This window comes from Phoenix dactylifera, chromosome 7 (assembly GCF_051530095.1).
Source record: "Phoenix dactylifera cultivar Ajwa chromosome 7, Ajwa_hap1_PhDact_Kaust_v1.1, whole genome shotgun sequence".
Classification (NCBI taxonomy): domain Eukaryota; kingdom Viridiplantae; phylum Streptophyta; class Magnoliopsida; order Arecales; family Arecaceae; genus Phoenix; species Phoenix dactylifera.
In genome coordinates, this window is record NC_143196.1 from 1,830,049 (window position 1) to 1,844,292 (window position 14,244).

Sequence of the window (14,244 nt, forward strand, 5' to 3'; positions counted from 1 at the left end):
TTGTTCCATTGCATATTTATGAGATCATATTGAGATGTCCTGCATACATGTGGAAAGATTTTTTTTATAAGTATATGGCAATTATCATGACTTTCAGGATCTCGGATTGGGAGCGGGACACAACAAAACCAAAGTATTCAATTAGGTCCTCTTTCAAAACCAAATCTTTACGGTAGAAAATTTGGAAAAAAAAATAAGTTACAGCCGCCAAATCACTGCCGGCTCTATGGTAATGATGAAGAAACCTCACTTGCAAATTTTTCATAGCAATTTGGCAAAAAATCGCCCAACAGCTTGGAACTGGCCACCCCTGCACGGTCAAACAGTTGTAAGCAGCTGGAGAAACTCCCTTCCAAATCATTTAGCCAAATGGGCGCGGGACTATTTGGTATCATCAACTTGTTGGACTCTTTGGAAAGGCTGGAATAGTAATTTTCCGCTTCGAAGCTCGCATCCACGAAAACAAAACTGGAATTCATTTTCGTAACACTTGATGCTCTAAAACAGGAGCCAGAGAATTGCATGGGGGACAAAATAGATTGTCCAACCCACATCAAAAGGGCCACCCAATTTCGGCCCAACAAACACCAACGCCGACCGGACGTGTCCTCCGTCCGGCCTAAAACCGGCCCGACCTCAGACCCCACCAAAAGTTCCTTCAACCTCGGATATTCGCCGATGCGCCTCGGCCAAGCTCGGGACGCCCTCCTTATTCGCCGACCCGCCCGACCAAGCTCGGGCGTCCTCTTTAGTAATGCACTCCGACCTTCGCATTTGGAGCGCTCCACCGAACACATCTCGGAACTCGGAATGCTAGGCTGGCCTCAGCACCCATCTAGCCGGCCTCGCTGAGTACTTGATGCGACCTCCCTACGAGCTTGGCCTCGACAACCACCGCACCATGTACATATCTTCGCCCTCCTACGTGGTCGTGCATTGCGATGCCAGCACGCCGTGCCTCGCTTACTGGTCCACGATAGCCATGGGCAACACCTTACCGTTCCCAAGAACGGACTTCACCGCTCGCCACAAGCAAGCTCAAGCTGCGCGCCACTCCTACTCATGAAGAGAATAGGCCATACCCTGCTACGGCTGTCAACATCTCACCATTCCCAAGGGCAGACTCCACTGCGCGCCACAAGCAAGCTCAGGCTACGCGCCACTCCCTCTGATGATGGGAACCGCCCATGCCTCCGCCACCTAAGCGCTCCTATTAGGACTATAAAGGATCCCAATAGGTAACGCCTAAAGAACATTTGGGGACTAGACCTACAAAGCTTCACTCTAACTTGGTTATCGGAGGGTCTCATCGGAAACACCGGTGAGGTTTTGTGCAGGTACTTCGCCGACTGCAGGAGGTGGCCCTCGTCCTCTTCCTTCGCACCCTGGTGGCTTCCCCGACTCCTCCGGCATGGTCATCCTCAGGCCAGATTCGAACCAGAACAGTGTCGTTGCTTGAGAAACGACAAAAATAGTACTCTAAAGTATTGCTACATATTGATTTACTTAGCGGTGTGTATTGGCTTGCTAGATAGCTAATTAGCTTGAAGTGTATTATCTGGCTATGTAATATGTATTGATAAAAAATATGTTTCGAAAACAGTGTATCGTTTGACTTATAAATATATATTAGAACACTGCTGAGTATGCATCAAAGAGGCTTGCAATTTGTATCAGAAAGTAAATAAGCATGTATCACGTGGCTATATTGTACGTACTAGTGAATATAATGTTCCAGAAACTATGTATCAGTTTGTTTGGAAATATGTATTAGGCTATTGGATTACTAATTTGCTACGTGTGTATCATTTGATCGTGTACTGTGTACTAGCGAACACAATATTCTAAAAATTGTATATCGATTTACTATATTAACTTGGTAAATAATTAATTTACTTGGTGTATATCACCTAGTCATGTAGTGTACCGATAAAAAAGCATGTTCTAAAAAAAAGAAAGAGAAAGTACGCCATGCTTTTTTTTTTGTAATTACGAGACCGATGACTCCGATAATAAGAGGACTCTTTGACTTTTAAGGTTTTTTTTTTAAGATTGGCACTTAGAAAAATATGGCAAAATAAGAAGCTCATCCTATATTATTTTGAAGGGGACTTAAAGGCGATTATTAGTTGGCTACCCGATCTTCCATATCATCTTATTTGCTCTCACCCTACTTTAGAGGACTCGAGAAGGTTCATCTCCACTCCGCAGTCGTCCAACACTGCCTACATCTTTGAGGAGATGAATAAGATTACAGATTGGGTAGCCTACTAATTATTCGGGTGCTTTTATTTGAGATTCGCCTCGGTCAGCCCCTCTTCAATTACCAGATATTTTGTGCTTCTGCCTGCATTTATTTGAACTGTTTTTTTTTCCCAAACAGAATGGGCCGGGAGGTCTGAGCCAGCCCATTACTAAACTATTAGATACCTGGACGGACAGAATGCTATTCTTCAGAGTTAACACGACTGAAGCCTCTAGCCTCTCAGTTATATGCGAGGGTAAACTAGCATTGAGCTAAGGCTCAAGTATCAGGACTGGTTAATTAGAAGGCAGAGGCATGCCCAAATTGGAGTTTTAGCGGACCTCCACATATTTGATTCCGTAGATTGGTTTATCCTCTCGAAAGTATCGATCAAATTCGTACCCTGACAACATTTTGTGGAATTAGTAGGGAAAGCATTCATTTTATATTAAAATATAACTCTAAATATTTGGAGAAAACATATCAAAGTTATGTGTTTTTATAGCTAGAAAATGACTTGATGAACAGCTCCACTTCGGATGTTTCTTTCTTTCTTTCTTTCTTTTGTTTTCCTTTTTATAAGAGTAGAGAGCTGGCCAGATTTGAAACAGAAGTGCACGTCTTTGCTTTGCAGCATCACAAGTTCCTTACGCTAACTTGGTGCCAGTGTATCATGTTGTCATGATCTGGTTAATTCCCTATGTTCATACACCAATGCCATCGCCCATGTTGGCACAAGGAACCTATGTATGATGCTATCGTTCAATGAACCATTGCATTGTTTGATTTTCCAAAAGTGGTTTAAGTTTACTATCCATTATAATTTAACATTCATCTTTATTATCCATTTTAATTATCGATTTTTAAATTTAAATATAAGTTTGTATTGATCATTTAGCACCATTACTCAAAAGAAAAAATATAGAAAAAGCTTATTCATTGACAAGTGATTTAAGCAACTCTTATTTCTTCATTACCTTTTGCATTTTTTTATTAAAGAAAAATCATAACAAGCTGAAAAAGCCCCTTGAAAAATGTAATGTCTTATCTAGGAAAAGATTCATTCCAAGTTGTCACGAGTAGAAAAATAATAAAAATTATTTTACCAATCTACATTGTATTAAAAAGAGCATTGGGATCCTTTAATTTGCCCATGGATGAAGTATTGTTTGTTTCACAAATAAAACAAAATATGGATCTGCCAAAGTTTTAAATATGAGTTGTTTTGGAAAGAAAAATGCGTAAGCAACTAACATCATCAATCCTCCTTCGCATTCATATCTCACATCTACTAAGATGTCTCCAACTCTTTCAAATTCCTCTTCTCTCAGTGGTAGTCAACGACTTTTTCGGTCGAGCAAAGTTAACCCCTTTATCTCAATTTTCCTCTCGAGCAACCTAATTAATACCAAAACCCTACCTCCCTTTTTAATCCCAATATCCCTCTCTGATTTTTATTTCAAAAGCTTGATATTAGTTATTTTTATCTCTATTTTAATCATGACATAACTCTATCAGAAAAAAAGATATATTATATAAATATGTTTAAAAGTATATTTCAATAAAATTATTTAGTTCCACTTGCAACATACTTGGCATATGCTATCAACATAGAACAATGATTTCAGAGGAGGTCATCACAAAAGGATATCAATATTATTGAAATATGGTAGGTTGCGCTTGTTTCTATTATTAAAATGCAAACTATCACGCGGTCATACGCTAATAACAAAAAAGCAATGACTTCTGAGGGGTCGTAATATAGGAACATCAATATTCTTGGAACTATGGATAGAAAGCAGCTATTTTGTTACTATAATGCAAACTACTTGAGTCTATGTTTCTGGTCCTGAGCCTCCAATTATGCTGAAGTGCTAAGACACATCTACCAAATTTCTACCACATATCAATCTATCCTGAAGTGATAGGTTCTCCACTGATGAGTAATGCTCAAATGCTCAAGAAATTATGTTTTTTTCTTTTCAGGTGTTGGTGTGCCATTAGAGTGAATAAAAAACAGGAAAGTATTATAATATTTTCGATTTTTCTCTTGAGAAGTGCAGTTACATGATTATACAAGTATATAATGTATTCTTCTGATTTTATATTAAAGAACAGTATTGGATAAAAGTAACCGGAGATGGGAGAAGGTTATATTATCGCAGGACTCCTCATAATAACATGGACCTGTTAGATTTTTTTTCTCTAAGATTCTAGAGATTTTATTCACGGAATCTGGATTCACTTAGCCAACTTCAGAAATTTCTATTATATAATAGATACCGCGGCTAGTTGCATTTACATTCCCACTAACATATGCCTAACTTGTTGCATCGTCGCATGAGATCGTGCCCAGCACTCTCTCACCTTCTCTTTGCCAACAATTTTTATATTATTATATAATGGCCATAAACAGAATCTCAAGAAACTGAAAATTTTTCTGAAAAAAAAAAAGAAGCCAATCGTGTTGGCTAAAAGGTAGGGGTTATTATTTAACAAGTGCCGCCGGAGGAGGGGGGGATGCGGGGGCTCCACCCCCCGAACCCCGGTGTCAAAAGGGAACATTCGAACCTCTCTCGCATACCAAATTGGTAGCCCCATTAGCTTCACAGAAAATATAATTGGGCTGGAAGACCCCTCCATCCCTCACAATTGTCAAGATATCTCGGAGCAAAAGGTGAATACAACCATTACCCCTTGGGCCCCTCCGGATCCAACTGATGACCGTGCATGGCTGAGTCCCCCTCCAGGACGATGGAACTGGCCCGAAAAAATCAGGAAAGACGGTCCCAGACTGCCTTCCAAAGGAATAGTACTAACCTCGGAGGGAGTCCCAAGCGCCAGATCCAGGCGTAGTCCATCCTGATGCGGAAAAGGTCGCCCATCCTGATGCTGGTCGTGGTAGAGGTGCTCCAAATCCGAACATTTGGACCTACACATCCTGGTAACGGAAGGGATCGAACCCTCTCCACCAGATGCCCTCCGAAAAGCTAAGCTAGCCAGTCTCGTCCCATGTAGCCCTCCCGGGGACAAGGAGATCATAGACACGTAGGCCCTTCGCAGCCTTGACACTAACCATAGTAGGCCAATGCTGCAAGGGGAGGGCATCTACCTACGGGTCCCCAGCCCTATCAGCTATCTAGTGTGTACCAACACAGTAGGCGGATACCTCGCAATTTGTCTCCACAGGAAGCAACATTTCTTCCCTCCTCGGGCCAGTTCCTCAGGGCCCGCCCACCCACCCATAGCGGGCTGCCATGGTCCGCATCGAGATCTCCTGTGGCTCCAAAAGGAATCGGATTGCATGTCGGGTAATGAGCACTTTCCGTCTCTCCATGAGAGACAGAACCCCAAGGCCACCCTCACTGAATGGCAGGTAGATGCTCTCCCAAGCCACCAAGTGCACCCCTTGACCACCTTCATGCGAGCCCCATAAGAAGCTCCGAAGTAGCCGTTCAATCTTCAGCTGCACTGTCCTTGGCACCACCGTGCTTGCCATGAGATAGATGGGCATTGAGCCAAGTACAGATCTGATCAGCGTCAATCTACCCATCATAGATAGAGACGCCGCCCGCCAACCCTCTAGCCTACTTTGGACCCATTGCATCAGCCTAGTGCCCTCGGATACCCGTAGTCTCCTACCTGTGATCGGTACGCCCAGGTAGCTGCAAGTCTCGTCCTACTTTGGCATCCCCAGAATTCTTCGGATCCCCCGTCGAATCCCATGCGTCATGCTAGGACTGAAGGAGATGGTGGACTTCTGGGCATTCGCTTCCTGCCCAGACGCAGCACAGTAGTCGACCAACACCATCCTAAAGGCCCGTGCATCTGCTACCCGCGCCCTCGTCAAGAGGAGATAGTCATCGACAAAGAGTAAGTGATATATTGGCTCGGCCCCTAGAGCTAGGACGTAAGCCTCTAGCTTTCTGGCGGCGCATGCAGCCCGCAGTGCCTGAGTCAAGACGTTAAAGCAAAGGATGAACAAATATGGGGAGACATCCCTGCCGAAGCCCCATGGTGGATTTGAAAAAGAGGGACGGTATGCCGTTGAGCAGAAGAGAAAACCTCGGTCTCCGGACACACCCCAGCACCCAATCAATCTAGGTCTCGTGGAAACCAAGACTCTCCAAGGCACGCCTAAGGAAGCTCCACCTGATTCTGTCATAAGCTCGTTCCATGTCCAGCTTGACAGTTATCGGGGTTTGCCGCTTCAGGGCCCGCTGAAGATCCCACATCATATCTTGGGCTAATATGACATTATCGGAGATGCTCCTACCTCCCACAAAAGCTCCTTGCTCCTGGCAAATAATGCTGGAAAGCAAGGGCTTCATCTGCTCTAACAGTATTCTTGCCACAACTTTATATAAAATTGTGTACAAGCTATAGGCCTAAATTGACTCGGTTCCGCCGGATCCTGACGCTTCAGTATCAGCGTGACAAATATGGCCTTCCAGTTGTCAAGCATCCTGGCCCGACTGAAGAAACACAGAACCGCTTCCACCACAGCCGTCCGGAGGATGCCCCAGTATATTCGAAAAAAAGGGTGGGAACCCATCTGGACCAAAAGACCTATCCTCTCCTAGGGCCCAGACCGCCTCCCGCACCTCCCCCTCCATCACCAGTCAAACCAGTAACGCATTCTCTGTAACGCCAATTTCCATGTCGGCCCTCGGGAGCTGACCGACAGCGTCATCCCCTCCGTCCTCCGTCCATCGAGAACAGAAGAAATCAAGCAAGATCTGGCTAACCGACGATGCTCGCTCCGCCCAGTGGCCCATCTCGTCCTACAGAGACCGAATCATATTCGTCTACCTTCTATTGACCATGCTCCAATGAAAGAAACTAGTGTTCCGGTCTCCCTCTTTGACCCACTAGATTCTGGACTTTTAATTCCAAAAAATCTCATATTGTCGCAGGATCGAGTAATGAGTGGCAAGAAGCCCCTGGTCGACCTCAGGGAGCACACCCACTTGAAATTCTTTCCTTTGGAGGTTAGCAATCGGGGCCTTCACATCCTCCAACTTCCTAAAAATATCACCCACAACCTCACGATTCCAACAGCACAGCCGTCTCTTGGTCAACTCTAATTTGCGTAAAACCCTTTGCATGGCATCACCACGAACCGATAAGCTCCAAGCTCCTTGGACAATGTCCCAGGCTTGAGGGTAAGACAACCAAACCTTCTTGAAGCGAAAGGAACAATGGTGACTGGAGCCCAATGTCGTCGAGATCAACAATGGACAATGATTCGAGGCAATCCGAGATAGATGGCTAACCCTATAGGAGGAAAACCTGATAAGCCAGTCAGTGGATGCAACGGTCCTGTCTAGCCGCACTCAAATTCTAGCTCTACTGCACTGGTTGTTACACCAGGTGAACCGTGGTTCGGAGAAGCCTAGGTCCACCAGGCCATTCCACGATAGGAATTAACGGAACTTCCTCCTATCCACTCTGTCAGTGAAAGCCCTTCCTTTCCGCTTCGCGCTCCCATTCTAGATACAGTTGGAGTCACCCACCACAGCTATCGGAAAACCCTGAGCAACTAGGTGGGTGAGCTCGTCCCAAAGAACTCTCCTAGTCCTATGGTCAGTACTCGCATATACTTCGCTTAAGACCCACGGTGCTGCGTTGGGTTCTAAAATAATTATAATATCCTGTTGAGAGCACTTATGGAACACATCTACTGTCGCCACGCCCCACTTCCATAATGCCACAATACCCCCGAGCAACCCTTGAGATTCAACTGTGTAGGACTCTTAGTCAACCTTTAAACGCCGTTGTACTCGGCAAAGTCCTCTATCGGACAAATGTGTTTTTATAGAGGAGGCAGATCTCTAGACTATGGACCTGCACCAGCCACCTGAAAGACGACATCAAAGACGGTTTTGCCACCCCCTACAATTCCATGCAAAAATCCTCATGGGAAAAAGTCCGAGAGATCGGCCACATGCACGTTAACCCCCTGGGCCGCAGGGTCCATCTCCGCCTCATAGTAAGTGTCTCCTCGCTGCTCATCATCCACACTGGCTCCAGAGACAACCCGCATCACTGCAGCCTTCACCCGTCATACAATCATCGGGTGGCCCACCGACGGCCTGCCAACGGCCCCCTCGTGTCCAACCCGATCACCTGCCCCTGACAGTAAAGGTACAGACGTATTCTGGCCTACCAATACGTCACCCACATGGCAGTCCACTTTGGCCGGACCGTCGGTCGACCGGGTTTACACCAACCAACTCAGACCTGCCCGAGGTAGCCTCTCCCTGTCCTGCAGCCACCCTTATAGAGCATAGAGAGGTATGGATCTCAAAATCCGGGTCTGCCACCAGGGCTGGGGAGCTAAACTGGAAGACCACGGTCGTTCCTCCTACTGGGCCCTTTGGGAGGCCCATCGTTTCCAACGCACCAGGCCCTCCACGGTCCTGAAAAGTCCTAGAGACCCCCCGTCGGAACCACTCCCAGAGGTTGGCCCACCCGCACTGGAGTTGGGCCCTGCAGACCCGGCAGCCAGAATCGTGGGACAACCTGACCCAGGCCCGCTCGTCGGGCCATCTGGGCCCAGACTGTGGAAGGCCCACGTCCTCGGGGGCCTTCCGCCGATCGCACACGCGTGGCCCAGACTCATGGGTCCGCGCGCTGTGCGTGCTGTGCCTTGCATGGCACCATTTTGGCTAGACCAAGGCTCGCTCCGGCCATAAGGCCCCAGCCCGCAGCACCGCGGCCCAAGTCCAATAGCAGCCCAGGGTTCCTGGGCCGCTTATTAGACTGTCCCACAGGCTGGCCCGCTAGCACAGCGCTTGGGCCAGGCTGCTGCTCCAACGGGTCGGCCCGCCCCTCCGCCGGCCCAGCCACGACATCCGAGGGCACCGAGTCACCCCAACCCATGAGCGTGTCGGAGGCCGGGTCGACTTGGAAGCCCTCGGCCGGGAAGCCGAAAGCTAGGACCCCGGCCACCACCGTCGGCTACCCTTTTGGCGGAGAGCAGCGGCGGACCACCTTGGTATGCTTCTTCAACTCGGCCAAGTTCACGGTCGCGTTCCTCGGCTGCAGTAGCCCTTTCTCCCGTTGGAGCCGGGCGCGGGTCTTCACCAGCCACGGGCCATCCATCAGCCCGGTGTCCCCCTCCTCGGAGCTTGGCCCCATCGCTCTTGGGACATCCCCAAGGTCCACTGAGGCACCCTCCTTCATCAGCGTCGGTTCCCCAAACCGGCAGGCGGACGCTGGGTGCCCAATCCTTCCGCACCCGATGCAGAAATCTGGGATGTTCTCGAAGATGAAGGACTGCCAAAGCACCTTCATCTTCCCATGGATCCGGAAGCTCGGGAGGAGGGACTCGGTGGCGTCAATCGCCACCTTCACCCGGGCGAAGCCCATGGCTCGCTGCTCCTCAATCACCCCGTTTATGACCAACGGCCGCCCCGCCTAAGCAGCAATGCCGAGAATGGTTGAGGTCGATCAGTACTCGGGCGGAAGCTCGGGTAGTTGGAACTAGACCACCACGGTCTTCCCCAGGGCCTCCTTGGGTAGACAATCCGGGACCCACAGCTCCATGGTGAGGAGTTGTCCCGCCACCACCGAGGGCCCCTCCATCAAGGCGCGGTCCCGGTCTTCCGTCGACCGGAACCGCAAGACGAAATGGTCGTCGGCGAGTGTCACCACCGCGACGTCCCCTGCCTTCTTCAAATGGGCAGCCACATCCTTGTTTACCCACTCGGCCGGCACCCGCCGGCCAAGGCTGCGACCCACCACCACCAGTCCCTCCCACTTCCGACGAGCGGCCTCAATAGGCTCCTCCGTGAGCTCCAGGACCAACGAGAAGTGGCAGCTCAGCCGAGCCGCCTCTGCATCTGTAAGCCGGTGGGTCACCCAGGGCCCTGGTCTCGCCCGGACCCCGAGTCTCTCTCTTTTGCTCCCCGAAGCCATACCTTTGCCTTGAGCTGCCACCTTTGCCCACTTCCCTGTTGTCGGCTCCGTCGTTTGGCCCGCCGGCCGCTCCATCCGAGACCTAGGGGGACCAGTGGACCACCTAGTACCACCTGCACACAAGGGTTAGAGAAACAGAAAAGTTGAACATTGACTTGCAGCCCGCCCGCCGTCGAGCCTGCCGCTTGTAGCTCCTCTGCTAACCAGAGAGTTGTGGCCGCAGGCAAACGCGCGCGCACCTGCCGGGCCAAGCCTCCTACTCGAAGATCGTGGGTTACGCCCACAAGCCTCCTCGTTGGCCACCACGAAAGGACGATCACCACCACGCCCCACGCCGCCGGTGAGGAGGTAGCCTTTACAGCTCGGAGCACTCTCTCTCTCCCTGGCGGTTTCTCATTTCTCAGAGCTTCCCACTCTAGAACTAGCCGTTACGAAGTCCTACAACAAATTGTCTTTTTAATAAAGCCTTTCAGTCGCCACGACGGCACGTCAGTCCTCTGCAGCAAGGCCCTGCCCACAAGAGCATATGTTTTTTTTTTTTTTTTTTTTTTTTTTTTTTTTTTTTTTTTTTTTTTTTTTTGCTGAAAACGGGTATTTCATACAATACGTGTACGAATACATCCAAGAAAATCAAAATAAAGCAACTCGCGGAGCGCATGTGGCAGCTCCTCCTCCCCCGACCAAAGGGTGTACCCCGAGTGATGAGCCGCATGGGCCACCACCCAGTCGGCTGCCCCATTAGCTTCTCTGAATACATGTTGAGCTTGGAAGGCTCTCTCATCTCCCATCATGCTCCCTATGTCGCGGATCAAAGGGTGGTCTGTACCATCACCCGTCGCCCCCCTCCGAATCCATCCGATGACTGTGGTGGAGTCGCCCTCCAAAATGATCGACCTGGCTCGCAGGATCATCCTCGCATGGCGCACGCCCGCCCAGGCTGCTCGAAGCTCTGCCTCCGGAACCGACGTGTCGAACAGCTGGCAGCCACCTGCTGCAACTACCTTGGAGTGCGGGCCTCGTATAACAAAGCCCACACCACCCCGCGCGCCGCCGTCCAACACCGACCCGTCAAAATTGACCTTGAGGAAACTCGGGGGTGGGGGCTCCCAGGTGAAAAACACCATCTGGTTGGCTGCCGAAGCAGAGGGGGGCCCAGGTGTCCCGAGCTATCAAAGGTCTATCTGAAGAGGTGGTGGGTACAAACTCAACGGCCTGAACACGAGCAAGCTCCGCAGCAAACCTCGGTGACACCCTGCGATCGCCGAGAGTACGAGCGTTTCTTGCCAGCCAAATCTGGTGCGCTGTGCAAGTCGCTCTAATAGCCTCCTGACACGTCCCGGAACTGGGTAGCCCCAGTCGTATCATATGAAGGAACTGTGGCCTGTCACTCCGGGCCTCCTGCGGGATCCCGGCCCACTGCCATGTCAATCTCGCCCATACACACTGAAAGAGCACATGGTCTACCGACTCCACAGCCCCACACGCTCCACACTCTGCAGGGATCCCCCAACCACGCTTGCTCAGCGCCGCTCTCGTCGGAAGGCGATCCCGGAACACCTTCCATAAGAAGAGGGCTACCCGCGGGTGAAGACCGTGCCTCCAGATCCATGTGCAATCCAGCCCCCTCTCCTGCTCTAACTGGATGACACGGGAGAGGTCTCCTAGCCTGACACTGGCCTGGCTCGATGTGCCCCATACCCTGACATCCCGCCCCCCACATCCTGATAACGGAAGAGACCGGATCCTCGCTGCGAGGTGTACCCCAAATAGCTGTCGAAGTCTAGTATCATCCCACTCTGCTCCACCTCCTGCCAAAAGGTCACTAATCCGTAGTTCCTCTACTGCCTCTACATCGATCATAGTCGGCCAACTCCTCAATGGCAAGAGCATATGTTATTTCACAGTAGTGCTATAACTTGTTGCATCGTCACAAGAGCATGCTTATTTTCGTAATAGTCAGCGAGTTGCCATTCCCTACAAGACGAAGTTGGTTCAAGTACCGAGATGTGGTTTCTCGTGGCCCATGCATCCTTCCATCCCCAGACTCTAGGTGTTACGACTTCTTAAAAGAAGAAAACAAAAGAAGTAACACTTCCCTTCCTTAATCTTATTTTTTATCATAAAATTATATTAGTAGTAGGATGCTGTCTTCCTTGTCCTGACGTGGCATTGTGCCTCTAATTATCTGCTGCTTGTCGACGTAAGCTTCAGTGACAATCAACTATATATGGGCCACCAAGTTCATCACAACCCCCACCCCGCTTGTCGTTGCATGGACAGAGCGTGAAATTTTGTGCATTTGTTGTCGCGTGCATGGGTCGAAAATTTTGATATCGATCAGAGTGGAGCATCTGTACCAAAGAGGGAATCCACCTCGGTCGGCGACCCACGTGGTTCGTGTGGCGCGGAGTGCCACGTGCTACTAAGTAGGACCGAAGGACAGAAAAATTTCTATAGGTGGATCTTGATGCATATAATATAATAAATAAATTTGATGATGCTGTTTAGTATCTACAATTATTAGTAGAATCAGATTCATCAAAAATTATTAATAATTTAAATGACTCTAGTTCAACTATTTTTTTCTTTTTTTGGTGATAAAGACAGTAATATCTGTGGATGTGAACGGATATTTGACAGTTATTTTTAATATATTATTTTGTGGTGGTTGTTGTTTTGAAAAAAAAAAACTATGAGTTGCCATCACGCCACCTCATACACATTTATAAAAAAATAAATTATGCTGCAGATTGAGTTGCTTTCTGTGGTTTCTTATGAATGTATTATTATCTCGTAATAAGTAAAGCTTTTGTTGCTGTTTGGCTAAGCAATCGGGGATGCACTGATAGTTTTTTTTTTGTCTTTTCTTCGAGTACCGCGACTCCGAGAGACACGAAATCTATGCACAAGGGATGGCAGTATTCACGTGATCATGTCGAGCCAATGTGCAATGTCTAGAAGACTGTGACCACATGATCATCTCATTGTATTCTACTTCTTGATTGCTTAAATTACTTTATCTCGTGGTAGGTTGGACTTTTTTTTCTTCCACTTTTGAAAGTATACTGAGATTTGTATCAAAAAAAATAATGGTATACCGAGATGGGCATGGGATGGGACTTGGGAGGCTCGCTTGTTCACACATATATTATTAGGCCGCGGTGGGAAGGACAATTTTTTCATAAAATCCCAACAGGTCCCGGATGCAATTAAAGCGCAGGATACAAATACAAATATATCCTTTTAAATATTAAAAATTATATAAATATTCTCTCAAAATTTTGTTCATTATGTTTATATTTTTATAAAATATTTATTTTACATATTTTTAATATATATTTATGTTATTAATAAGCAGTTTAAAATTAAAATAACTAAAATATTTTTAAAAATAGATATACGGAAAGAAATATGTATAAAACTATATAAGCTTACAAGTATATTCATATAATTTCATAAATTGTTCTGGTCCAAATGATTAATATTTTATTTTTAAGGTAAGATTTATTCTGATTTTAACTTTACTTCATCTGACTGCAATCAATAAAATATTAAAAGCAATCCACGTGAGTTGCCGAGATTCCAAAAATAAAATAGTAGCTAAAATTTCTCACCTAAATCCCCTGTAGATAGATTTGGTATGTTGCCACGTGGGCTGCGTGCTGCCATTTCTCAATCTGGATCGGCCACTGTTGCTGTCGTGTTTGTATTTATTAATATTTACATTTTACTATAATAAGTATGTATATAAAATAAAATATAATTGTATTATGCAATAAACTATTACCTGAAAGATCTCTCAAAAATTTGATTAAAAAACCGTTGAGAAAGTTCTGTATATCCTGCACACGGAGGTTGGACGCACCAAAAAAGCCAGCAATAGTTGATTTTTTTTTGTTAGAGTTTAGACGCATAGAGACACGATTTGTACGTACATCCTTTGGCTTTAAAATTTTTTAATTAAATCTTCTGAGTTACTGCACTGGCCCAATATGATTTTGATATTCATCTTCATCAACAAAATAGTATCCCATGCCCATTACATGATAAATTAATTTTTTAGAAATTCAAATAAC